This window comes from Salminus brasiliensis, chromosome 11 (genome assembly GCF_030463535.1).
Source record: "Salminus brasiliensis chromosome 11, fSalBra1.hap2, whole genome shotgun sequence".
Lineage (NCBI taxonomy): Eukaryota > Metazoa > Chordata > Actinopteri > Characiformes > Bryconidae > Salminus > Salminus brasiliensis.
Genome location: NC_132888.1, coordinates 31,886,075 through 31,908,666, shown reverse-complemented (window position 1 = coordinate 31,908,666; position 22,592 = coordinate 31,886,075). Strand labels below are relative to the sequence as shown.

The window sequence follows — 22,592 nt, the reverse complement described above, 5'->3', positions numbered from 1 at the left end:
AATTTGAATCCTCTAGTTTGCAAGGTGCTTCTGCTTACGGCCATTCCACCCTTAGAATGCCTGATCTCGTCTGATCTCAGAAGCTACCTAGGGTTGGGCCTGGTTAGTACTTGAATGGGAGACTGTCTGGGAATACCAGGTGTTGTAAGCTTTTCCAATCCTGCAAACAATTAAAGCTTACATTTCCATGTTATTTACATCTTTTGCACAAATTTGTAGTTGAAACTCTTTTGTGTTGTAAATGTTGATGTGTTGAAATGGAATGCTTTTGCTTGGTTTTGAACAAATATGGTCTTAGCTATGAAATTTGAATCCTCTAGTTTGCAAGGTGCTTCTGCTTACGGCCATTCCACCCTTAGAATGCCTGATCTCGTCTGATCACAGAAGCTACCTAGGGTTGGGCCTGGTTAGTACTTGAATGGGAGACTGTCTGGGAATACCAGGTGTTGTAAGCTTTTCCAATCCTGCAAACAATTAAAGCTTACATTTCCATGTTATTTACATCTTTTGCACAAATTTGTAGTTGAAACTCTTTTGTGTTGTAAATGTTGATGTGTTGAAATGGAATGCTTTTGCTTGGTTTTGAACAAATATGGTCTTAGCTATGAAATTTGAATCCTCTAGTTTGGAAGGTGCTTCTGCTTACGGCCATTCCACCCTTAGAATGCCTGATCTCGTCTGATCTCAGAAGCTACCTAGGGTTGGGCCTGGTTAGTACTTGAATGGGAGACTGTCTGGGAATACCAGGTGTTGTAAGCTTTTCCAATCCTGCAAACAATTAAAGCTTACATTTCCATGTTATTTACATCTTTTGCACAAATTTGTAGTTGAAACTCTTTTGTGTTGTAAATGTTGATGTGTTGAAATGGAATGCTTTTGCTTGGTTTTGAACAAATATGGTCTTAGCTATGAAATTTGAATCCTCTAGTTTGCAAGGTGCTTCTGCTTACGGCCATTCCACCCTTAGAATGCCTGATCTCGTCTGATCACAGAAGCTACCTAGGGTTGGGCCTGGTTAGTACTTGAATGGGAGACTGTCTGGGAATACCAGGTGTTGTAAGCTTTTCCAATCCTGCAAACAATTAAAGCTTACATTTCCATGTTATTTACATCTTTTGCACAAATTTGTAGTTGAAACTCTTTTGTGTTGTAAATGTTGATGTGTTGAAATGGAATGCTTTTGCTTGGTTTTGAACAAATATGGTCTTAGCTATGAAATTTGAATCCTCTAGTTTGCAAGGTGCTTCTGCTTACGGCCATTCCACCCTTAGAATTCCTGATCTCGTCTGATCTCAGAAGCTACCTAGGGTTGGGCCTGGTTAGTACTTGAATGGGAGACTGTCTGGCAATATCAGGTGTTGTAAGCTTTTCCAATCCTGCAAACAATTAAAGCTTACATTTCCATGTTATTTACATCTTTTGCACAAATTTGTAGTTGAAACTCTTTTGTGTTGTAAATGTTGATGTGTTGAAATGGAATGCTTTTGCTTGGTTTTGAACAAATATGGTCTTAGCTATGAAATTTGAATCCTCTAGTTTGGAAGGTGCTTCTGCTTACGGTCATTCCACCCTTAGAATGCCTGATCTCGTCTGATCTCAGAAGCTACCTAGGGTTGGGCCTGGTTAGTACTTGAATGGGAGACTGTCTGGGAATACCAGGTGTTGTAAGCTTTTCCAATCCTGCAAACAATTAAAGCTTACATTTCCATGTTATTTACATCTTTTGCACAAATTTGTAGTTGAAACTCTTTTGTGTTGTAAATGTTGATGTGTTGAAATGGAATGCTTTTGCTTGGTTTTGAACAAATATGGTCTTAGCTATGAAATTTGAATCCTCTATTTTGCAAGGTGCTTCTGCTTACGGCCATTCCACCCTTAGAATGCCTGATCTCGTCTGATCTCAGAAGCTACCTAGGGTTGGGCCTGGTTAGTACTTGAATGGGAGACTGTCTGGGAATACCAGGTGTTGTAAGCTTTTCCAATCCTGCAAACAATTAAAGCTTACATTTCCATGTTATTTACATCTTTTGCACAAATTTGTAGTTGAAACTCTTTTGTGTTGTAAATGTTGATGTGTTGAAATGGAATGCTTTTGCTTGGTTTTGAACAAATATGGTCTTAGCTATGAAATTTGAATCCTCTAGTTTGCAAGGTGCTTCTGCTTACGGCCATTCCACCCTTAGAATGCCTGATCTCGTCTGATCTCAGAAGCTACCTAGGGTTGGGCCTGGTTAGTACTTGAATGGGAGACTGTCTGGGAATACCAGGTGTTGTAAGCTTTTCCAATCCTGCAAACAATTAAAGCTTACATTTCCATGTTTTTTACATCTTTTGCACAAATTTGTAGTTGAAACTCTTTTGTGTTGTAAATGTTGATGTGTTGAAATGGAATGCTTTTGCTTGGTTTTGAACAAATATGGTCTTAGCTATGAAATTTGAATCCTCTAGTTTGCAAGGTGCTTCTGCTTACGGCCATTCCACCCTTAGAATGCCTGATCTCGTCTGATCTCAGAAGCTACCTAGGGTTGGGCCTGGTTAGTACTTGAATGGGAGACTGTCTGGGAATACCAGGTGTTGTAAGCTTTTCCAATCCTGCAAACAATTAAAGCTTACATTTCCATGTTATTTACATCTTTTGCACAAATTTGTAGTTGAAACTCTTTTGTGTTGTAAATGTTGATGTGTTGAAATGGAATGCTTTTGCTTGGTTTTGAACAAATATGGTCTTAGCTATGAAATTTGAATCCTCTAGTTTGCAAGGTGTTTCTGCTTACGGCCATTCCACCCTTAGAATGCCCGATCTCGTCTGATCTCAGAAGCTACCTAGGGTTGGGCCTGGTTAGTACTTGAATGGGAGACTGTCTGGGAATATCAGGTGTTGTAAGCTTTTCCAATCCTGCAAACAATTAAAGCTTACATTTCCATGTTATTTACATCTTTTGCACAAATTTGTAGTTGAAACTCTTTTGTGTTGTAAATGTTGATGTGTTGAAATGGAATGCTTTTGCTTGGTTTTGAACAAATATGGTCTTAGCTATGAAATTTGAATCCTCTATTTTGCAAGGTGCTTCTGCTTACGGCCATTCCACCCTTAGAATGCCTGATCTCGTCTGATCTCAGAAGCTACCTAGGGTTGGGCCTGGTTAGTACTTGAATGGGAGACTGTCTGGGAATACCAGGTGTTGTAAGCTTTTCCAATCCTGCAAACAATTAAAGCTTACATTTCCATGTTATTTACATCTTTTGCACAAATTTGTAGTTGAAACTCTTTTGTGTTGTAAATGTTGATGTGTTGAAATGGAATGCTTTTGCTTGGTTTTGAACAAATATGGTCTTAGCTATGAAATTTGAATCCTCTAGTTTGCAAGGTGCTTCTGCTTACGGCCATTCCACCCTTAGAATGCCTGATCTAGTCTGATCTCAGAAGCTACCTAGGGTTGGGCCTGGTTAGTACTTGAATGGGAGACTGTCTGGGAATACCAGGTGTTGTAAGCTTTTCCAATCCTGCAAACAATTAAAGCTTACATTTCCATGTTATTTACATCTTTTGCACAAATTTGTAGTTGAAACTCTTTTGTGTTGTAAATGTTGATGTGTTGAAATGGAATGCTTTTGCTTGGTTTTGAACAAATATGGTCTTAGCTATGAAATTTGAATCCTCTAGTTTGCAAGGTGCTTCTGCTTACGGCCATTCCACCCTTAGAATGCCTGATCTCGTCTGATCTCAGAAGCTACCTAGGGTTGGGCCTGGTTAGTACTTGAATGGGAGACTGTCTGGGAATATCAGGTGTTGTAAGCTTTTCCAATCCTGCAAACAATTAAAGCTTACATTTCCATGTTATTTACATCTTTTGCACAAATTTGTAGTTGAAACTCTTTTGTGTTGTAAATGTTGATGTGTTGAAATGGAATGCTTTTGCTTGGTTTTGAACAAATATGGTCTTAGCTATGAAATTTGAATCCTCTAGTTTGGAAGGTGCTTCTGCTTACGGCCATTCCACCCTTAGAATGCCTGATCTCGTCTGATCTCAGAAGCTACCTAGGGTTGGGCCTGGTTAGTACTTGAATAGGAGACTGTCTGGGAATACCAGGTGTTGTAAGCTTTTCCAATCCTGCAAACAATTAAAGCTTACATTTCCATGTTATTTACATCTTTTGCACAAATTTGTAGTTGAAACTCTTTTGTGTTGTAAATGTTGATGTGTTGAAATGGAATGCTTTTGCTTGGTTTTGAACAAATATGGTCTTAGCTATGAAATTTGAATCCTCTAGTTTGCAAGGTGCTTCTGCTTGCGGCAGTTCCATCCTTAGAATGCCTGATCTTGTCTGATCTCAGAAGCTACCAAGGGTTGGGCCTGGTTAGTGCTTGAATGGGAGACTGTCTGGGAATACCAGGTGTTGTAAGCTTTTCCAATCCTGCAAACAATTAAAGCTTACATTTCCATGTTATTTACATCTTTTGCACAAATTTGTAGTTGAAACTCTTTTGTGTTGTAAATGTTGATGTGTTGAAATGGAATGCTTTGTGTTGTAAATGTTGATGTGTTGAAATGGAATGCTTTTGCTTGGTTTTGAACAAATATGGTCTTAGCTATGAAATTTGAATCCTCTAGTTTGCAAGGTGCTTCTGCTTATGGCCATTCCACCCTTAGAATGCCTGATCTCGTCTGATCTCAGAAGCTACCTAGGGTTGGGCACGGTTAGTACTTGAATGGGAGACTGTCTGGGAATACCAGGTGTTGTAACCTTTTCAAATCCTGCAAACAATTAAAGCTTACATTTCCATGTTATTTACATCTTTTGCACAAATTTGTAGATGAAACTCTTTTGTGTTGTAAATGTTGATGTGTTGAAATGGAATGCTTTGTATTGTAAATGTTGATGTGTTGAAATGGAATGCTTTTGCTTGGTTTTGAACAAATATGGTCTTAGCTATGAAATTTGAATCCTCTAGTTTGCAAGGTGCTTCTGCTTACGGCCATTCCACCCTTAGAATGCCTGATCTCGTCTGATCTCAGAAGCTACCTAGGGTTGGGCCTGGTTAGTACTTGAATGGGAGACTGTCTGGGAATACCAGGTGTTGTAAGCTTTTCCAATCCTGCAAACAATTAAAGCTTACATTTCCATGTTATTTACATCTTTTGCACAAATTTGTAGTTGAAACTCTTTTGTGTTGTAAATGTTGATGTGTTGAAATGGAATGCTTTTGCTTGGTTTTGAACAAATATGGTCTTAGCTATGAAATTTGAATCCTCTAGTTTGCAAGGTGCTTCTGCTTACGGCCATTCCACCCTTAGAATGCCTGATCTCGTCTGATCTCAGAAGCTACCTAGGGTTGGGCCTGGTTAGTACTTGAATGGGAGACTGTCTGGGAATACCAGGTGTTGTAAGCTTTTCCAATCCTGCAAACAATTAAAGCTTACATTTCCATGTTATTTACATCTTTTGCACAAATTTGTAGTTGAAACTCTTTTGTGTTGTAAATGTTGATGTGTTGAAATGGAATGCTTTTGCTTGGTTTTGAACAAATATGGTCTTAGCTATGAAATTTGAATCCTCTAGTTTGGAAGGTGCTTCTGCTTACGGCCATTCCACCCTTAGAATGCCTGATCTCGTCTGATCTCAGAAGCTACCTAGGGTTGGGCCTGGTTAGTACTTGAATGGGAGACTGTCTGGGAATACCAGGTGTTGTAAGCTTTTCCAATCCTGCAAACAATTAAAGCTTACATTTCCATGTTATTTACATCTTTTGCACAAATTTGTAGTTGAAACTCTTTTGTGTTGTAAATATTGATGTGTTGAAATGGAATGCTTTTGCTTGGTTTTGAACAAATATGGTCTTAGCTATGAAATTTGAATCCTCTAGTTTGCTAGGTGCTTCTGCTTACGGCCATTCCACCCTCAGAATGCCTGATCTCGTCTGATCTCAGAAGCTACCTAGGGTTGGGCCTGGTTAGTACTTGAATGGGAGACTGTCTGGAAATACCAGGTGTTGTAAGCTTTTCCAATCCTGCAAACAATTAAAGCTTACATTTCCATGTTATTTACATCTTTTGCACAAATTTGTAGTTGAAACTCTTTTGTGTTGTAAATGTTGATGTGTTGAAATGGAATGCTTTTGCTTGGTTTTGAACAAATATGGTCTTAGCTATGAAATTTCAATCCTCTAGTTCGCAAGGTAGTTCTGCTTATGACCATTCCACCCTTAGAATACCTGATCTCGTCTGATCTCAGAAGCTACCTAGGGTTGGGCCTGGTTAGTACTTGAATGGGAGACTGTCTGGGAATATCAGGTGTTGTAAGCTTTTCCAATCCTGCAAACAATTAAAGCTTACATTTCCATGTTATTTACATCTTTTGCACAAATTTGTAGTTGAAACTCTTTTGTGTTGTAAATGTTGATGTGTTGAAATGGAATGCTTTTGCTTGGTTTTGAACAAATATGGTCTTAGCTATGAAATTTGAATCCTCTAGTTTGCAAGGTGCTTCTGCTTACGGCCATTCCACCCTTAGAATTCCTGATCTCGTCTGATCTCAGAAGCTACCTAGGGTTGGGCCTGGTTAGTACTTGAATGGGAGACTGTCTGGGAATATCAGGTGTTGTAAGCTTTTCCAATCCTGCAAACAATTAAAGCTTACATTTCCATGTTATTTACATCTTTTGCACAAATTTGTAGTTGAAACTCTTTTGTGTTGTAAATGTTGATGTGTTGAAATGGAATGCTTTTGCTTGGTTTTGAACAAATATGGTCTTAGCTATGAAATTTGAATCCTCTAGTTTGGAAGGTGCTTCTGCTTACGGCCATTCCACCCTTAGAATGCCTGATCTCGTCTGATCTCAGAAGCTACCTAGGGTTGGGCCTGGTTAGTACTTGAATGGGAGACTGTCTGGGAATACCAGGTGTTGTAAGCTTTTCCAATCCTGCAAACAATTAAAGCTTACATTTCCATGTTATTTACATCTTTTGCACAAATTTGTAGTTGAAACTCTTTTGTGTTGTAAATGTTGATGTGTTGAAATGGAATGCTTTTGCTTGGTTTTGAACAAATATGGTCTTAGCTATGAAATTTGAATCCTCTAGTTTGCAAGGTGCTTCTGCTTGCGGCCATTCCATCCTTAGAATGCCTGATCTTGTCTCATCTCAGAAGCTACCAAGGGTTGGGCCTGGTTAGTACTTGAATGGGAGACTGTCTGGGAATACCAGGTGTTGTAAGCTTTTCCAATCCTGCAAACAATTAAAGCTTACATTTCCATGTTATTTACATCTTTTGCACAAATTTGTAGTTGAAACTCTTTTGTGTTGTAAATATTGATGTGTTGAAATGGAATGCTTTTGCTTGGTTTTGAACAAATATGGTCTTAGCTATGAAATTTGAATCCTCTAGTTTGCTAGGTGCTTTCGCTTACAGCCATTCCACCCTCAGAATGCCTGATCTCGTCTGATCTCAGAAGCTACCTAGGGTTGGGCCTGGTTAGTACTTGAATGGGAGACTGTCTGGGAATATCAGGTGTTGTAAGCTTTTCCAATCCTGCAAACAATTAAAGCTTACATTTCCATGTTATTTACATCTTTTGCACAAATTTGTAGTTGAAACTCTTTTGTGTTGTAAATGTTGATGTGTTGAAATGGAATGCTTTTGCTTGGATTTGAACAAATATGGTCTTAGCTATGAAATTTGAATCCTCTAGTTCGCAAGGTAGTTCTGCTTACGACCGTTCCACCCTTAGAATACCTGATCTCGTCTGATCTCAGAAGTTACCTAGGGTTGGGCCTGGTTAGTACTTGAATGGGAGACTGTCTGGGAATATCAGGTGTTGTAAGCTTTTCCAATCCTGCAAACAATTAAAGCTTACATTTCCATGTTATTTACATCTTTTGCACAAATTTGTAGTTGAAACTCTTTTGTGTTGTAAATGTTGATGTGTTGAAATGGAATGCTTTTGCTTGGTTTTGAACAAATATGGTCTTAGCTATGAAATTTGAATCCTCTAGTTTGGAAGGTGCTTCTGCTTACGGCCATTCCACCCTTAGAATGCCGGTTCTCGTCTGATCTCAGAAGCTACCTAGGGTTGGGCCTGGTTAGTACTTGAATGGGAGACTGTCTGGGAATATCAGGTGTTGTAAGCTTTTCCAATCCTGCAAACAATTAAAGCTTACATTTCCATTTTATTTACATCTTTTGCACAAATTTGTAGATGAAACTCTTTTGTGTTGTAAATGTTGATGTGTTGAAATGGAATGCTTTGTATTGTAAATGTTGATGTGTTGAAATGGAATGCTTTTGCTTGGTTTTGAACAAATATGGTCTTAGCTATGAAATTTGAATCCTCTAGTTTGCAAGGTGCTTCTGCTTACGGCCATTCCACCCTTAGAATGCCTGATCTCGTCTGATCTCAGAAGCTACCTAGGGTTGGGCACGGTTAGTACTTGAATGGGAGACTGTCTGGGAATATCAGGTGTTGTAAGCTTTTCCAATCCTGCAAACAATTAAAGCTTACATTTCCATGTTATTTACATCTTTTGCACAAATTTGTAGATGAAACTCTTTTGTGTTGTAAATGTTGATGTGTTGAAATGGAATGCTTTGTATTGTAAATGTTGATGTGTTGAAATGGAATGCTTTTGCTTGGTTTTGAACAAATATGGTCTTAGCTATGAAATTTGAATCCTCTAGTTTGCAAGGTGCTTCTGCTTACGGCCATTCCACCCGTAGAATGCCTGATCTCGTCTGATCTCAGAAGCTACCTAGGGTTGGGCCTGGTTAGTACTTGAATGGGAGACTGTCTGGGAATATCAGGTGTTGTAAGCTTTTCCAATCCTGCAAACAATTAAAGCTTACATTTCCATGTTATTTACATCTTTTGCACAAATTTGTAGTTGAAACTCTTTTGTGTTGTAAATGTTGATGTGTTGAAATGGAATGCTTTTGCTTGGTTTTGAACAAATATGGTCTTAGCTATGAAATTTGAATCCTCTAGTTTGCAAGGTGCCTCTGCTTACGGCCATTCCACCCTTAGAATTCCTGATCTCGTCTGATCTCAGAAGCTACCTAGGGTTGGGCCTGGTTAGTACTTGAATGGGAGACTGTCTGGGAATATCAGGTGTTGTAAGCTTTTCCAATCCTGCAAACAATTAAAGCTTACATTTCCATGTTATTTACATCTTTTGCACAAATTTGTAGTTGAAACTCTTTTGTGTTGTAAATGTTGATGTGTTGAAATGGAATGCTTTTGCTTGGTTTTGAACAAATATGGTCTTAGCTATGAAATTTGAATCCTCTAGTTTGCAAGGTGCTTCTGCTTACGGCCATTCCACCCTTAGAATGCCTGATCTCGTCTGATCTCAGAAGCTACCTAGGGTTGGGCACGGTTAGTACTTGAATGGGAGACTGTCTGGGAATATCAGGTGTTGTAAGCTTTTCCAATCCTGCAAACAATTAAAGCTTACATTTCCATGTTATTTACATCTTTTGCACAAATTTGTAGTTGAAACTCTTTTGTGTTGTAAATGTTGATGTGTTGAAATGGAATGCTTTTGCTTGGTTTTGAACAAATATGGTCTTAGCTATGAAATTTGAATCCTCTAGTTTGCAAGGTGCTTCTGCTTACGGCCATTCCACCCTTAGAATGCCTGATCTCGTCTGATCTCAGAAGCTACCTAGGGTTGGGCCTGGTTAGTAGTTGAATGGGAGACTGTCTGGGAATACCAGGTGTTGTAAGCTTTTCCAATCCTGCAAACAATTAAAGCTTACATTTCCATGTTATTTACATCTTTTGCACAAATTTGTAGTTGAAACTCTTTTGTGTTGTAAATGTTGATGTGTTGAAATGGAATGCTTTTGCTTGGTTTTGAACAAATATGGTCTTAGCTATGAAATTTGAATCCTCTAGTTTGGAAGGTGCTTCTGCTTACGGCCATTCCACCCTTAGAATGCCTGATCTCGTCTGATCTCAGAAGCTACCTAGGGTTGGGCCTGGTTAGTACTTGAATGGGAGACTGTCTGGGAATATCAGGTGTTGTAAGCTTTTCCAATCCTGCAAACAATTAAAGCTTACATTTCCATGTTATTTACATCTTTTGCACAAATTTGTAGTTGAAACTCTTTTGTGTTGTAAATGTTGATGTGTTGAAATGGAATGCTTTTGCTTGGTTTTGAACAAATATGGTCTTAGCTATGAAATTTGAATCCTCTAGTTTGCAAGGTGCTTCTGCTTACGGCCATTCCACCCTTAGAATGCCTGATCTCGTCTGATCTCAGAAGCTACCTAGGGTTGGGCCTGGTTAGTACTTGAATGGGAGACTGTCTGGGAATACCAGGTGTTGTAAGCTTTTCCAATCCTGCAAACAATTAAAGCTTACATTTCCATGTTATTTACATCTTTTGCACAAATTTGTAGATGAAACTCTTTTGTGTTGTAAATGTTGATGTGTTGAAATGGAATGCTTTGTGTTGTAAATGTTGATGTGTTGAAATGGAATGCTTTTGCTTGGTTTTGAACAAATATGGTCTTAGCTATGAAATTTGAATCCTCTAGTTTGCAAGGTGCTTCTGCTTACGGCCATTACACCCTTAGAATGCCTGATCTCGTCTGATCTCAGAAGCTACCAAGGGTTGGGCCTGGTTAGTACTTGAATGGGAGACTGTCTGGGAATACCAGGTGTTGTAAGCTTTTCCAATCCTGCAAACAATTAAAGCTTACATTTCCATGTTATTTACATCTTTTGCACAAATTTGTAGATGAAACTCTTTTGTGTTGTAAATGTTGATGTGTTGAAATGGAATGATTTGTGTTGTAAATGTTGATGTGTTGAAATGGAATGCTTTTGCTTGGTTTTGAACAAATATGGTCTTAGCTATGAAATTTGAATCCTCTAGTTTGCAAGGTGCTTCTGCTTACGGCCATTCCACCCTTAGAATGCCTGATCTCGTCTGATCTCAGAAGCTACCTAGGGTTGGGCCTGGTTAGTACTTGAATGGGAGACTGTCTGGGAATACCAGGTGTTGTAAGCTTTTCCAATCCTGCAAACAATTAAAGCTTACATTTCCATGTTTTTTACAACTTTTGCACAAATTTGTAGTTGAAACTCTTTTGTGTTGTAAATGTTGATGTGTTGAAATGGAATGCTTTTGCTTGGTTTTGAACAAATATGGTCTTAGCTATGAAATTTGAATCCTCTAGTTTGCAAGGTGCGTCTGCTTAAGGCCATTCCACCCTTAGAATGCCTGATCTCGTCTGATCTCAGAAGCTACCTAGGGTTGGGCCTGGTTAGTACTTGCATGGGAGACTGTCTGGGAATATCAGGTGTTGTAAGCTTTTCCAATCCTGCAAACAATTAAAGCTTACATTTCCATGTTATTTATATCTTTTGCACAAATTTGTAGTTGAAACTCTTTTGTGTTGTAAATGTTGATGTGTTGAAATGGAATGCTTTTGCTTGGTTTTGAACAAATATGGTCTTAGCTATGAAATTTGAATCCTCTAGTTTGCAAGGTGCTTCTGCTTACGGCCATTCCACCCTTAGAATGCCTGATCTCGTCTGATCTCAGAAGCTACCTAGGGTTGGGCCTGGTTAGTACTTAAATGGGAGACTGTCTGGGAATATCAGGTGTTGTAAGCTTTTCCAATCCTGCAAACAATTAAAGCTTACATTTCCATGTTATTTACATCTTTTGCACAAATTTGTAGTTGAAACTCTTTTGTGTTGTAAATGTTGATGTGTTGAAATGGAATGCTTTTGCTTGGTTTTGAACAAATATGGTCTTAGCTATAAAATTTGAATCCTCTAGTTTGCTAGGTGCTTCTCCTTATGGCCGTTCCACCCTTAGAATCCCTGATCTCGTCTGATCTCAGAAGCTACCTAGGATTGGGCCTGTTTAGTACTTGATTGGAAGACTGTCTGGGAATAACAGGTGTTGTAAGCTTTTCCAATCCTGCAAACAATTAAAGCTTACACTTCCATGTTATTTATATCTTTTGCACTTATTTGTAGTTGACACTCTTTTGTGTGGTAAATGTTGATGTGTTGAAATGGAATGCTTTTGCTTGGTTTTGAACAAATATGGTCTTAGCTATGAAATTTGAATCCTCTAGTTTGCTAAGTGCTTCTGCTTACGGCCATTCCACCCTTAGAATGCCTGATCTCGTCTGATCTCAGAAGCTACCATTGGGTTGGGCCTGGTTAGTACTTGAATGGGAGACTGTCTGGGAATACCAGGTGTTGTAAGCTTTTCCAATCCTGCAAACAATTAAAGCTTACATTTCCATGTTATTTACATCTTTTGCACAAATTTGTAGTTGAAACTCTTTTGTGTTATAAATGTTGATGTGGGTTGGGTCTGGTTAGTACTTGAATGGGAGACTGTCTGGGAATACCAGGTGTTGTAAGCTTTTCCAATCCTGCAAACAATTAAAGCTTACATTTCCATGTTATTTAAATCTTTTGCACAAATTTGTAGTTGAAACTCTTTTGTGTTGTAAATGTTGATGTGTTGAAATGGAATGCTTTTGCTTGGTTTTGAACAAATATGGTCTTAGCTATGAAATTTGAATCCTCTAGTTTGCTAGGTGTTTCTACTTACGGCCATTCCACACTCAGAATGCCTGATCTCGTCTGATCTCAGAAGATACTTAGGGTTGGGCCTGGTTAGTACTTGAATGGGAGACTGTCTGGGAATACCAGGTGTTGTAAGCTTTTCCAATCCTGCAAACAATTAAAGCTTACATTTCCATGTTATTTACATCTTTTGCACAAATTTGTAGTTGAAACTCTTTTGTGTTGTAAATGTTGATGTGTTGAAATGGAATGCTTTTGCTTGGTTTTGAACAAATATGGTCTTAGCTATGAAATTTGAATCCTCTAGTTTGCAAGGTGCTTCTGCTTACGGCCATTCCACCCTTAGAATGCCTGATCTCGTCTGATCTCAGAAGCTACCTAGGGTTGGGCCTGGTTAGTACTTGAATGGGAGACTGTCTGGGAATACCAGGTGTTGTAAGCTTTTCCAATCCTGCAAACAATTAAAGCTTACATTTCCATGTTATTTACATCTTTTGCACAAATTTGTAGTTGAAACTCTTTTGTGTTGTAAATGTTGATGTGTTGAAATGGAATGCTTTTGCTTGGTTTTGAACAAATATGGTCTTAGCTATGAAATTTGAATCCTCTAGTTTGCAAGGTGCTTCTGCTTACGGCCATTCCACCCTTAGAATGCCTGATCTCGTCTGATCTCAGAAGCTACCTAGGGTTGGGCCTGGTTCGTACTTGAATGGGAGACTGTCTGGGAATACCAGGTGTTGTAAGCTTTTCCAATCCTGCAAACAATTAAAGCTTACATTTCCATGTTATTTACATCTTTTGCACAAATTTGTAGTTGAAACTCTTTTGTGTTGTAAATGTTGATGTGTTGAAATGGAATGCTTTTGCTTGGTTTTGAACAAATATGGTCTTAGCTATGAAATTTGAATCCTCTAGTTTGCAAGGTGCTTCTGCTTACGGCCATTCCACCCTTAGAATGCCTGATCTCGTCTGATCTCAGAAGCTACCTAGGGTTGGGCCTGGTTAGTACTTGAATGGGAGACTGTCTGGGAATATCAGGTGTTGTAAGCTTTTCCAATCCTGCAAACAATTAAAGCTTACATTTCCATGTTATTTACATCTTTTGCACAAATTTGTAGATGAAACTCTTTTGTGTTGTAAATGTTGATGTGTTGAAATGGAATGCTTTGTGTTGTAAATGTTGATGTGTTGAAATGGAATGCTTTTGCTTGGTTTTGAACAAATATGGTCTTAGCTATGAAATTTGAATCCTCTAGTTTGCAAGGTGCTTCTGCTTACGGCCATTCCACCCTTAGAATGCCTGATCTCGTCTGATCTCAGAAGCTACCTAGGGTTGGGCCTGGTTAGTACTTGAATGGGAGACTGTCTGGGAATACCAGGTGTTGTAAGCTTTTCCAATCCTGCAAACAATTAAAGCTTACATTTCCATGTTATTTACATCTTTTGCACAAATTTGTAGTTGAAACTCTTTTGTGTTGTAAATGTTGATGTGTTGAAATGGAATGCTTTTGCTTGGTTTTGAACAAATATGGTCTTAGCTATGAAATTTGAATCCTCTAGTTTGGAAGGTGCTTCTGCTTACGGCCATTCCACCTTTAGAATGCCTGATCTCGTCTGATCTCAGAAGCTACCTAGGGTTGGGTCTGGTTAGTACTTGAATGGGAGACTGTCTGGGAATACCAGGTGTTTTAAGCTTTTCCAATCCTGCAAACAATTAAAGCTTACATTTCCATGTTATTTACATCTTTTGCACAAATTTGTAGATGAAACTCTTTTGTGTTGTAAATGTTGATGTGTTGAAATGGAATGCTTTGTGTTGTAAATGTTGATGTGTTGAAATGGAATGCTTTTGCTTGGTTTTGAACAAATATGGTCTTAGCTATGAAATTTGAATCCTCTAGTTTGCAAGGTGCTTCTGCTTACGGCCATTCCACCCTTAGAATGCCTGATCTCGTCTGATCTCAGAAGCTACCTAGGGTTGGGCCTGGTTCGTACTTGAATGGGAGACTGTCTGGGAATACCAGGTGTTGTAAGCTTTTCCAATCCTGCAAACAATTAAAGCTTACATTTCCATGTTATTTACATCTTTTGCACAAATTTGTAGTTGAAACTCTTTTGTGTTGTAAATGTTGATGTGTTGAAATGGAATGCTTTTGCTTGGTTTTGAACAAATATGGTCTTAGCTATGAAATTTGAATCCTCTAGTTTGCAAGGTGCTTCTGCTTACGGCCATTCCACCCTTAGAATGCCTGATCTCGTCTGATCTCAGAAGCTACCTAGGGTTGGGCCTGGTTAGTACTTGAATGGGAGACTGTCTGGGAATACCAGGTGTTGTAAGCTTTTCCAATCCTGCAAACAATTAAAGCTTACATTTCCATGTTATTTACATCTTTTGCACAAATTTGTAGTTGAAACTCTTTTGTGTTGTAAATGTTGATGTGTTGAAATGGAATGCTTTTGCTTGGTTTTGAACAAATATGGTCTTAGCTATGAAATTTGAATCCTCTAGTTTGGAAGGTGCTTCTGCTTACGGCCATTCCACCCTTAGAATGCCTGATATCGTCTGATCTCAGAAGCTACCTAGGGTTGGGCCTGGTTAGTACTTTAATGGGAGACTGTCTGGGAATACCAGGTGTTGTAAGCTTTTCCAATCCTGCAAACAATTAAAGCTTACATTTCCATGTTATTTACATCTTTTGCACAAATTTGTAGATGAAACTCTTTTGTGTTGTAAATGTTGATGTGTTGAAATGGAATGCTTTGTGTTGTAAATGTTGATGTGTTGAAATGGAATGCTTTTGCTTGGTTTTGAACAAATATGGTCTTAGCTATGAAATTTGAATCCTCTAGTTTGCAAGGTGCTTCTGCTTACGGCCATTCCACCCTTAGAATGCCTGATCTCGTCTGATCTCAGAAGCTACCTAGGGTTGGGCCTGGTTAGTACTTGAATGGGAGACTGTCTGGGAATACCAGGTGTTGTAAGCTTTTCCAATCCTGCAAACAATTAAAGCTTACATTTCCATGTTATTTACATCTTTTGCACAAATTTGTAGTTGAAACTCTTTTGTGTTGTAAATGTTGATGTGTTGAAATGGAATGCTTTTGCTTGGTTTTGAACAAATATGGTCTTAGCTATGAAATTTGAATCCTCTAGTTTGCAAGGTGCTTCTGCTTACGGCCATTCCACCCTTAGAATGCCTGATCTCGTCTGATCTCAGAAGCTACCTAGGGTTGGGCCTGGTTAGTACTTGAATGGGAGACTGTCTGGGAATATCAGGTGTTGTAAGCTTTTCCAATCCTGCAAACAATTAAAGCTTACATTTCCATGTTATTTACATCTTTTGCACAAATTTGTAGTTGAAACTCTTTTGTGTTGTAAATGTTGATGTGTTGAAATGGAATGCTTTTGCTTGGTTTTGAACAAATATGGTCTTAGCTATGAAATTTGAATCCTCTAGTTTGCAAGGTGCTTCTGCTTATGGCCATTCCACCCTTAGAATGCCTGATCTCGTCTGATCTCAGAAGCTACCTAGGGTTGGGCCTGGTTAGTACTTGAATGGGAGACTGTCTGGGAATACCAGGTGTTGTAAGGTTTTCCAATCCTGCAAACAATTAAAGCTTACATTTCCATGTTATTTACATCTTTTGCACAAATTTGTAGTTGAAACTCTTTTGTGTTGTAAATGTTGATGTGTTGAAATGGAATGCTTTTGCTTGGTTTTGAACAAATATGGTCTTAGCTATGAAATTTGAATCCTCTAGTTTGCAAGGTGCTTCTGCTTACGGCCATTCCACCCTTAGAATGCCTGATCTCGTCTGATCTCAGAAGCTACCTAGGGTTGGGCCTGGTTAGTACTTGAATGGGAGACTGTCTGGGAATACCAGGTGTTGTAAGCTTTTCCAATCCTGCAAACAATTAAAGCTTACATTTCCATGTTATTTACATCTTTTGCACAAATTTGTAGTTGAAACTCTTTTGTGTTGTAAATGTTGATGTGTTGAAATGGAATGCTTTTGCTTGGTTTTGAACAAATATGGTCTTAGCTATGAAATTTGAATCCTCTAGTTTGGAAGGTGCTTCTGCTTACGGCCATTCCACCCTTAGAATGCCTGATATCGTCTGATCTCAGAAGCTACCTAGGGTTGGGCCTGGTTAGTACTTTAATGGGAGACTGTCTGGGAATACCAGGTGTTGTAAGCTTTTCCAATCCTGCAAACAATTAAAGCTTACATTTCCATGTTATTTACATCTTTTGCACAAATTTGTAGATGAAACTCTTTTGTGTTGTAAATGTTGATGTGTTGAAATGGAATGCTTTGTGTTGTAAATGTTGATGTGTTGAAATGGAATGCTTTTGCTTGGTTTTGAACAAATATGGTCTTAGCTATGAAATTTGAATCCTCTAGTTTGCAAGGTGCTTCTGCTTACGGCCATTCCACCCTTAGAATGCCTGATCTCGTCTGATCTCAGAAGCTACCTAGGGTTGGGCCTGGTTAGTACTTGAATGGGAGACTGTCTGGGAATACCAGGTGTTGTAAGCTTTTCCAATCCTGCAAACAATTAAAGCTTACATTTCCATGTTATTTACATCTTTTGCACAAATTTGTAGTTGAAACTCTTTTGTGTTGTAAATGTTGATGTGTTGAAATGGAATGCTTTTGCTTGGTTTTGAACAAATATGGTCTTAGCTATGAAATTTGAATCCTCTAGTTTGCAAGGTGCTTCTGCTTACGGCCATTCCACCCTTAGAATGCCTGATCTCGTCTGATCTCAGAAGCTACCTAGGGTTGGGCCTGGTTAGTACTTGAATGGGAGACTGTCTGGGAATATCAGGTGTTGTAAGCTTTTCCAATCCTGCAAACAATTAAAGCTTACATTTCCATGTTATTTACATCTTTTGCACAAATTTGTAGTTGAAACTCTTTTGTGTTGTAAATGTTGATGTGTTGAAATGGAATGCTTTTGCTTGGTTTTGAACAAATATGGTCTTAGCTATGAAATTTGAATCCTCTAGTTTGCAAGGTGCTTCTGCTTATGGCCATTCCACCCTTAGAATGCCTGATCTCGTCTGATCTCAGAAGCTACCTAGGGTTGGGCCTGGTTAGTACTTGAATGCGAGACTGTCTGGGAATACCAGGTGTTGTAAGCTTTTCCAATCCTGCAAACAATTAAAGCTTACATTTCCATGTTATTTACATCTTTTGCACAAATTTGTAGTTGAAACTCTTTTGTGTTGTAAATGTTGATGTGTTGAAATGGAATGCTTTTGCTTGGTTTTGAACAAATATGGTCTTAGCTATGAAATTTGAATCCTCTAGTTTGCAAGGTGCTTCTGCTTACGGCCATTCCACCCTTAGAATGCCTGATCTCGTCTGATCTCAGAAGTTACCTAGGGTTGGGCCTGGTTAGTACTTGAACGGGAGACTGTCTGGGAATACCAGGTGCTGTAAGCTTTTCCAATCCTGCAAACAATTAAAGCTTACATTTCCATGTTATTTACATCTATTGCACAAATTTGTAGTTGAAACTCTTTTGTGTTGTAAATGTTGATGTGTTGAAATGGAATGCTTTTGCTTGGTTTTGAACAAATATGGTCTTAGCTATGAAATTTGAATCCTCTAGTTTGCAAGGTGCTTCTGCTTACGGCCATTCCACCCTTAGAATGCCTGATCTCGTCTGATCTCAGAAGCTACCTAGGGTTGGGCCTGGTTAGTACTTGAATGGGAGACTGTCTGGGAATACCAGGTGTTGTAAGCTTTTCCAATCTTGCAAACAATTAAAGCTTACATTTCCATGTTATTTACATCTTTTGCACAAATTTGTAGATGAAACTCTTTTGTGTTGTAAATGTTGATGTGTTGAAATGGAATGCTTTGTGTTGTAAATGTTGATGTGTTGAAATGGAATGCTTTTGCTTGGTTTTGAACAAATATGATCTTAGCTATGAAATTTGAATCCTCTAGTTTGCAAGGTGCTTCTGCTTACGGCCATTCCTCCCTTAGAATGCCTGATCTCGTCTGATCTCAGAAGCTACCTAGGGTTGGGCCTGGTTAGTACTTGAATGGGAGACTGTCTGGGAATACCAGGTGTTGTAAGCTTTTCCAATCCTGCAAACAATTAAAGCTTACATTTCCATGTTATTTACATCTTTTGCACAAATTTGTAGTTGAAACTCTTTTGTGTTGTAAATGTTGATGTGTTGAAATGGAATGCTTTTGCTTGGTTTTGAACAAATATGGTCTTAGCTATGAAATTTGAATCCTCTAGGTTTGCAAGGTGCTTCTGCCTACGGCCATTCCACCCTTAGAATGCCTGATCTCATCTGATCTCAGAAGCTACCTAGGGTTGGGCCTGGTTAGTACTTGAATGGGAGACTGTCTGGGAATATCAGGTGTTGTAAGCTTTTCCAATCCTGCAAACAATTAAAGCTTACATTTCCATGTTATTTACATCTTTTGCACAAATTTGTAGTTGAAACTCTTTTGTGTTGTAAATGTTGATGTGTTGAAATGGAATGCTTTTGCTTGGTTTTGAACAAATATGGTCTTAGCTATGAAATTTGAATCCTCTAGTTTGCAAGCTGCTTCTGCTTACGGCCATTCCACCCTTAGAATGCCTGATCTTGTCTGATCTCAGAAGCTACCTAGGGTTGGGCCTGGTTAGTACTTGAATGGGAGACTGTCTGGGAATACCAGGTGTTGTAAGCTTTTCCAATCCTGCAAACAATTAAAGCTTACATTTCCATGTTATTTACATCTTTTGCACAAATTTGTAGTTGAAACTCTTTTGTGTTGTAAATGTTGATGTGTTGAAATGGAATGCTTTTGCTTGGTTTTGAACAAATATGGTCTTAGCTATGAAATTTGAATCCTCTAGTTTGCAAGGTGCTTCTGCTTACGGCCATTCCACCCTTAGAATGCATGATCTCGTCTGATCTCAGAAGCTACCTAGGGTTGGGCCTGGTTAGTACTTGAATGGGAGACTGTCTGGGAATACCAGGTGTTGTAAGCTTTTCCAATCCTGCAAACAATTAAAGCTTACATTTCCATGTTATTTACATCTTTTGCACAAATTTGTAGTTGAAACTCTTTTGTGTTGTAAATGTTGATGTGTTGAAATGGAATGCTTTTGCTTGGTTTTGAACAAATGTGGTCTGAGCTATGAAATTTGAATCCTCTAGTTTGCAAGGTGCTTCTGCTTAAGGCCATTCCACCCTTAGAATTCCTGATCTCGTCTGATCTCAGAAGCTACCTAGGGTTGGGCCTGGTTAGTACTTGAATGGGAGACTGTCTGGGAATATCAGGTGTTGTAAGCTTTTCCAATCCTGCAAACAATTAAAGCTTACATTTCCATGTTATTTACATCTTTTGCACAAATTTGTAGTTGAAACTCTTTTGTGTTGTAAATGTTGATGTGTTGAAATGGAATGCTTTTGCTTGGTTTTGAACAAATATGGTCTTAGCTATGAAATTTGAATCCTCTAGTTTGCAAGGTGCTTCTGCTTACGGCCATTCCACCCTTAGAATGCCTGATCTCGTGTGATCTCAGAAGCTACCTAGGGTTGGGCCTGGTTAGTACTTGAATGGGAGACTGTCTGGGAATACCAGGTGTTGTAAGCTTTTCCAATCCTGCAAACAATTAAAGCTTACATTTCCATGTTATTTACATCTTTTGCACAAATTTGTAGTTGAAACTCTTTTGTGTTGTAAATGTTGATGTGTTGAAATGGAATGCTTTGTGTTGTAAATGTTGATGTGTTGAAATTGAATGCTTTTGCTTGGTTTTGAACAAATATGGTCTTAGCTATGAAATTTGAATCCTCTAGTTTGCAAGGTGCTTCTGCTTACGGCCATTCCACCCTTAGAATGCCTGATCTCGTCTGATCTCAGAAGCTACCTAGGGTTGGGCCTGGTTAGTACTTGAATGGGAGACTGTCTGGGAATACCAGGTGTTGTAAGCTTTTCCAATCCTGCAAACAATTAAAGCTTACATTTCCATGTTATTTACATCTTTTGCACAAATTTGTAGTTGAAACTCTTTTGTGTTGTAAATGTTGATGTGTTGAAATGGAATGCTTTTGCTTGGTTTTGAACAAATATGGTCTTAGCTATGAAATTTGAATCCTCTAGTTTGCAAGGGGCTTCTGCTTACGGCCATTCCACCCTTAGAATGCCTGATCTCGTCTGCTCTCAGAAGCTACCTAGGGTTGGGCCTGGTTAGTACTTGAATGGGAGACTGTCTTGGAATATCAGGTGTTGTAAGCTTTTCCAATCCTGCAAACAATTAAAGCTTACATTTCCATGTTATTTACATCTTTTGCACAAATTTGTAGATGAAACTCTTTTGTGTTGTAAATGTTGATGTGTTGAAATGGAATGCTTTGTGTTGTAAATGTTGATGTGTTGAAATGGAATGCTTTTGCTTGGTTTTGAACAAATATGGTCTTAGCTATGAAATTTGAATCCTCTAGTTTGCAAGGTGCTTCTGCTTACGGCCATTCCACCCTTAGAATGCCTGATCTCGTCTGATCTCAGAAGCTACCTAGGGTTGGGCCTGGTTAGTACTTGAATGGGAGACTGTCTGGGAATACCAGGTGTTGTAAGCTTTTCCAATCCTGCAAACAATTAAAGCTTACATTTCCATGTTATTTACATCTTTTGCACAAATTTGTAGTTGAAACTCTTTTGTGTTGTAAATGTTGATGTGTTGAAATGGAATGCTTTGTGTTGTAAATGTTGATGTGTTGAAATTGAATGCTTTTGCTTGGTTTTGAACAAATATGGTCTTAGCTATGAAATTTGAATCCTCTAGTTTGCAAGGTGCTTCTGCTTACGGCCATTCCACCCTTAGAATGCCTGATCTCGTCTGATCTCAGAAGCTACCTAGGGTTGGGCCTGGTTAGTACTTGAATGGGAGACTGTCTGGGAATACCAGGTGTTGTAAGCTTTTCCAATCCTGCAAACAATTAAAGCTTACATTTCCATGTTATTTACATCTTTTGCACAAATTTGTAGATGAAACTCTTTTGTGTTGTAAATGTTGATGTGTTGAAATGGAATGCTTTGTGTTGTAAATGTTGATGTGTTGAAATGGAATGCTTTTGCTTGGTTTTGAACAAATATGGTCTTAGCTATGAAATTTGAATCCTCTAGTTTGCAAGGTGCTTCTGCTTACGGCCATTCCACCCTTAGAATGCCTGATCTCGTCTGATCTCAGAAGCTACCTAGGGTTGGGCCTGGTTAGTACTTGAATGGGAGACTGTCTGGGAATACCAGGTGTTGTAAGCTTTTCCAATCCTGCAAACAATTAAAGCTTACATTTCCATGTTTTTTACATCTTTTGCACAAATTTGTAGTTGAAACTCTTTTGTGTTGTAAATGTTGATGTGTTGAAATGGAATGCTTTTGCTTGGTTTTGAACAAATATGGTCTTAGCTATGAAATTTGAATCCTCTAGTTTGCAAGGTGCTTCTGCTTACGGCCATTCCACCCTTAGAATGCCTGATCTCGTCTGATCTCAGAAGCTACCTAGGGTTGGGCCTGGTTAGTACTTGAATGGGAGACTGTCTGGGAATACCAGGTGTTGTAAGCTTTTCCAATCCTGCAAACAATTAAAGCTTACATTTCCATGTTATTTACATCTTTTGCACAAATTTGTAGATGAAACTCTTTTGTGTTGTAAATGTTGATGTGTTGAAATGGAATGCTTTGTGTTGTAAATGTTGATGTGTTGAAATGGAATGCTTTTGCTTGGTTTTGAACAAATATGGTCTTAGCTATGAAATTTGAATCCTCTAGTTTGCAAGGTGCTTCTGCTTACGGCCATTCCACCCTTAGAATGCCTGATCTCGTCTGATCTCAGAAGCTACCTAGGGTTGGGCCTGGTTAGTACTTGAATGGGAGACTGTCTGGGAATACCAGGTGTTGTAAGCTTTTCCAATCCTGCAAACAATTAAAGCTTACATTTCCATGTTTTTTACATCTTTTGCACAAATTTGTAGTTGAAACTCTTTTGTGTTGTAAATGTTGATGTGT

At 38.7% G+C, this 22,592-nt stretch overlaps 71 pseudogenes; all 71 read left to right on the top strand.

Moving 5' to 3' along the window:
• Positions 1-32: 32 nt before the first annotated feature.
• LOC140569228 (5S ribosomal RNA) lies at positions 33-151 on the top strand (annotated as a pseudogene).
• Positions 152-336: 185 nt separating this feature from the next.
• Positions 337-455, top strand: LOC140573038 (5S ribosomal RNA; annotated as a pseudogene).
• A 185-nt stretch (positions 456-640) lies between these two features.
• Positions 641-759, top strand: LOC140569227 (5S ribosomal RNA; annotated as a pseudogene).
• Positions 760-944: 185 nt separating this feature from the next.
• LOC140573036 (5S ribosomal RNA) lies at positions 945-1,063 on the top strand (annotated as a pseudogene).
• A 185-nt stretch (positions 1,064-1,248) lies between these two features.
• On the top strand, positions 1,249-1,367 carry LOC140566699 (5S ribosomal RNA; annotated as a pseudogene).
• A 185-nt stretch (positions 1,368-1,552) lies between these two features.
• On the top strand, positions 1,553-1,671 carry LOC140570295 (5S ribosomal RNA; annotated as a pseudogene).
• A 185-nt stretch (positions 1,672-1,856) lies between these two features.
• LOC140569226 (5S ribosomal RNA) lies at positions 1,857-1,975 on the top strand (annotated as a pseudogene).
• Positions 1,976-2,160: 185 nt separating this feature from the next.
• Positions 2,161-2,279, top strand: LOC140569224 (5S ribosomal RNA; annotated as a pseudogene).
• Positions 2,280-2,464: 185 nt separating this feature from the next.
• On the top strand, positions 2,465-2,583 carry LOC140569223 (5S ribosomal RNA; annotated as a pseudogene).
• A 185-nt stretch (positions 2,584-2,768) lies between these two features.
• On the top strand, positions 2,769-2,887 carry LOC140572986 (5S ribosomal RNA; annotated as a pseudogene).
• A 185-nt stretch (positions 2,888-3,072) lies between these two features.
• On the top strand, positions 3,073-3,191 carry LOC140569222 (5S ribosomal RNA; annotated as a pseudogene).
• A 185-nt stretch (positions 3,192-3,376) lies between these two features.
• Positions 3,377-3,495, top strand: LOC140572557 (5S ribosomal RNA; annotated as a pseudogene).
• Positions 3,496-3,680: 185 nt separating this feature from the next.
• On the top strand, positions 3,681-3,799 carry LOC140570690 (5S ribosomal RNA; annotated as a pseudogene).
• A 185-nt stretch (positions 3,800-3,984) lies between these two features.
• On the top strand, positions 3,985-4,103 carry LOC140572754 (5S ribosomal RNA; annotated as a pseudogene).
• A 185-nt stretch (positions 4,104-4,288) lies between these two features.
• LOC140568255 (5S ribosomal RNA) lies at positions 4,289-4,407 on the top strand (annotated as a pseudogene).
• Positions 4,408-4,629: 222 nt separating this feature from the next.
• On the top strand, positions 4,630-4,748 carry LOC140567573 (5S ribosomal RNA; annotated as a pseudogene).
• A 222-nt stretch (positions 4,749-4,970) lies between these two features.
• Positions 4,971-5,089, top strand: LOC140569221 (5S ribosomal RNA; annotated as a pseudogene).
• Positions 5,090-5,274: 185 nt separating this feature from the next.
• On the top strand, positions 5,275-5,393 carry LOC140569220 (5S ribosomal RNA; annotated as a pseudogene).
• Positions 5,394-5,578: 185 nt separating this feature from the next.
• LOC140569219 (5S ribosomal RNA) lies at positions 5,579-5,697 on the top strand (annotated as a pseudogene).
• A 185-nt stretch (positions 5,698-5,882) lies between these two features.
• LOC140572582 (5S ribosomal RNA) lies at positions 5,883-6,001 on the top strand (annotated as a pseudogene).
• Positions 6,002-6,186: 185 nt separating this feature from the next.
• On the top strand, positions 6,187-6,305 carry LOC140568545 (5S ribosomal RNA; annotated as a pseudogene).
• Positions 6,306-6,490: 185 nt separating this feature from the next.
• On the top strand, positions 6,491-6,609 carry LOC140570896 (5S ribosomal RNA; annotated as a pseudogene).
• A 185-nt stretch (positions 6,610-6,794) lies between these two features.
• LOC140569218 (5S ribosomal RNA) lies at positions 6,795-6,913 on the top strand (annotated as a pseudogene).
• Positions 6,914-7,098: 185 nt separating this feature from the next.
• LOC140568045 (5S ribosomal RNA) lies at positions 7,099-7,217 on the top strand (annotated as a pseudogene).
• A 185-nt stretch (positions 7,218-7,402) lies between these two features.
• Positions 7,403-7,521, top strand: LOC140571555 (5S ribosomal RNA; annotated as a pseudogene).
• A 185-nt stretch (positions 7,522-7,706) lies between these two features.
• LOC140568552 (5S ribosomal RNA) lies at positions 7,707-7,825 on the top strand (annotated as a pseudogene).
• A 185-nt stretch (positions 7,826-8,010) lies between these two features.
• Positions 8,011-8,129, top strand: LOC140567426 (5S ribosomal RNA; annotated as a pseudogene).
• A 222-nt stretch (positions 8,130-8,351) lies between these two features.
• LOC140566288 (5S ribosomal RNA) lies at positions 8,352-8,470 on the top strand (annotated as a pseudogene).
• Positions 8,471-8,692: 222 nt separating this feature from the next.
• LOC140572995 (5S ribosomal RNA) lies at positions 8,693-8,811 on the top strand (annotated as a pseudogene).
• Positions 8,812-8,996: 185 nt separating this feature from the next.
• LOC140570895 (5S ribosomal RNA) lies at positions 8,997-9,115 on the top strand (annotated as a pseudogene).
• Positions 9,116-9,300: 185 nt separating this feature from the next.
• LOC140566287 (5S ribosomal RNA) lies at positions 9,301-9,419 on the top strand (annotated as a pseudogene).
• A 185-nt stretch (positions 9,420-9,604) lies between these two features.
• On the top strand, positions 9,605-9,723 carry LOC140571678 (5S ribosomal RNA; annotated as a pseudogene).
• Positions 9,724-9,908: 185 nt separating this feature from the next.
• LOC140570689 (5S ribosomal RNA) lies at positions 9,909-10,027 on the top strand (annotated as a pseudogene).
• A 185-nt stretch (positions 10,028-10,212) lies between these two features.
• LOC140569217 (5S ribosomal RNA) lies at positions 10,213-10,331 on the top strand (annotated as a pseudogene).
• A 222-nt stretch (positions 10,332-10,553) lies between these two features.
• Positions 10,554-10,672, top strand: LOC140571764 (5S ribosomal RNA; annotated as a pseudogene).
• A 222-nt stretch (positions 10,673-10,894) lies between these two features.
• Positions 10,895-11,013, top strand: LOC140569216 (5S ribosomal RNA; annotated as a pseudogene).
• Positions 11,014-11,198: 185 nt separating this feature from the next.
• Positions 11,199-11,317, top strand: LOC140566776 (5S ribosomal RNA; annotated as a pseudogene).
• Positions 11,318-11,502: 185 nt separating this feature from the next.
• On the top strand, positions 11,503-11,621 carry LOC140571425 (5S ribosomal RNA; annotated as a pseudogene).
• Positions 11,622-12,110: 489 nt separating this feature from the next.
• LOC140566461 (5S ribosomal RNA) lies at positions 12,111-12,230 on the top strand (annotated as a pseudogene).
• Positions 12,231-12,576: 346 nt separating this feature from the next.
• On the top strand, positions 12,577-12,695 carry LOC140566825 (5S ribosomal RNA; annotated as a pseudogene).
• A 185-nt stretch (positions 12,696-12,880) lies between these two features.
• Positions 12,881-12,999, top strand: LOC140569215 (5S ribosomal RNA; annotated as a pseudogene).
• A 185-nt stretch (positions 13,000-13,184) lies between these two features.
• Positions 13,185-13,303, top strand: LOC140571655 (5S ribosomal RNA; annotated as a pseudogene).
• A 185-nt stretch (positions 13,304-13,488) lies between these two features.
• On the top strand, positions 13,489-13,607 carry LOC140570688 (5S ribosomal RNA; annotated as a pseudogene).
• A 222-nt stretch (positions 13,608-13,829) lies between these two features.
• Positions 13,830-13,948, top strand: LOC140569213 (5S ribosomal RNA; annotated as a pseudogene).
• A 185-nt stretch (positions 13,949-14,133) lies between these two features.
• LOC140567410 (5S ribosomal RNA) lies at positions 14,134-14,252 on the top strand (annotated as a pseudogene).
• A 222-nt stretch (positions 14,253-14,474) lies between these two features.
• On the top strand, positions 14,475-14,593 carry LOC140571654 (5S ribosomal RNA; annotated as a pseudogene).
• Positions 14,594-14,778: 185 nt separating this feature from the next.
• LOC140569212 (5S ribosomal RNA) lies at positions 14,779-14,897 on the top strand (annotated as a pseudogene).
• A 185-nt stretch (positions 14,898-15,082) lies between these two features.
• LOC140566383 (5S ribosomal RNA) lies at positions 15,083-15,201 on the top strand (annotated as a pseudogene).
• A 222-nt stretch (positions 15,202-15,423) lies between these two features.
• LOC140569211 (5S ribosomal RNA) lies at positions 15,424-15,542 on the top strand (annotated as a pseudogene).
• A 185-nt stretch (positions 15,543-15,727) lies between these two features.
• On the top strand, positions 15,728-15,846 carry LOC140570687 (5S ribosomal RNA; annotated as a pseudogene).
• A 185-nt stretch (positions 15,847-16,031) lies between these two features.
• On the top strand, positions 16,032-16,150 carry LOC140572825 (5S ribosomal RNA; annotated as a pseudogene).
• A 185-nt stretch (positions 16,151-16,335) lies between these two features.
• Positions 16,336-16,454, top strand: LOC140569210 (5S ribosomal RNA; annotated as a pseudogene).
• Positions 16,455-16,639: 185 nt separating this feature from the next.
• LOC140566380 (5S ribosomal RNA) lies at positions 16,640-16,758 on the top strand (annotated as a pseudogene).
• A 222-nt stretch (positions 16,759-16,980) lies between these two features.
• Positions 16,981-17,099, top strand: LOC140569209 (5S ribosomal RNA; annotated as a pseudogene).
• Positions 17,100-17,284: 185 nt separating this feature from the next.
• LOC140570686 (5S ribosomal RNA) lies at positions 17,285-17,403 on the top strand (annotated as a pseudogene).
• A 185-nt stretch (positions 17,404-17,588) lies between these two features.
• On the top strand, positions 17,589-17,707 carry LOC140566680 (5S ribosomal RNA; annotated as a pseudogene).
• Positions 17,708-17,892: 185 nt separating this feature from the next.
• On the top strand, positions 17,893-18,011 carry LOC140566497 (5S ribosomal RNA; annotated as a pseudogene).
• A 185-nt stretch (positions 18,012-18,196) lies between these two features.
• On the top strand, positions 18,197-18,315 carry LOC140569208 (5S ribosomal RNA; annotated as a pseudogene).
• Positions 18,316-18,537: 222 nt separating this feature from the next.
• On the top strand, positions 18,538-18,656 carry LOC140570188 (5S ribosomal RNA; annotated as a pseudogene).
• Positions 18,657-18,842: 186 nt separating this feature from the next.
• On the top strand, positions 18,843-18,961 carry LOC140572075 (5S ribosomal RNA; annotated as a pseudogene).
• A 185-nt stretch (positions 18,962-19,146) lies between these two features.
• Positions 19,147-19,265, top strand: LOC140572173 (5S ribosomal RNA; annotated as a pseudogene).
• A 185-nt stretch (positions 19,266-19,450) lies between these two features.
• LOC140572326 (5S ribosomal RNA) lies at positions 19,451-19,569 on the top strand (annotated as a pseudogene).
• A 185-nt stretch (positions 19,570-19,754) lies between these two features.
• On the top strand, positions 19,755-19,873 carry LOC140566416 (5S ribosomal RNA; annotated as a pseudogene).
• A 185-nt stretch (positions 19,874-20,058) lies between these two features.
• LOC140571379 (5S ribosomal RNA) lies at positions 20,059-20,177 on the top strand (annotated as a pseudogene).
• Positions 20,178-20,399: 222 nt separating this feature from the next.
• On the top strand, positions 20,400-20,518 carry LOC140569207 (5S ribosomal RNA; annotated as a pseudogene).
• A 185-nt stretch (positions 20,519-20,703) lies between these two features.
• On the top strand, positions 20,704-20,822 carry LOC140566815 (5S ribosomal RNA; annotated as a pseudogene).
• Positions 20,823-21,044: 222 nt separating this feature from the next.
• LOC140569206 (5S ribosomal RNA) lies at positions 21,045-21,163 on the top strand (annotated as a pseudogene).
• A 222-nt stretch (positions 21,164-21,385) lies between these two features.
• Positions 21,386-21,504, top strand: LOC140569205 (5S ribosomal RNA; annotated as a pseudogene).
• A 222-nt stretch (positions 21,505-21,726) lies between these two features.
• Positions 21,727-21,845, top strand: LOC140569204 (5S ribosomal RNA; annotated as a pseudogene).
• Positions 21,846-22,030: 185 nt separating this feature from the next.
• Positions 22,031-22,149, top strand: LOC140569202 (5S ribosomal RNA; annotated as a pseudogene).
• Positions 22,150-22,371: 222 nt separating this feature from the next.
• LOC140569201 (5S ribosomal RNA) lies at positions 22,372-22,490 on the top strand (annotated as a pseudogene).
• The last annotated feature ends 102 nt before the right edge of the window (positions 22,491-22,592 follow it).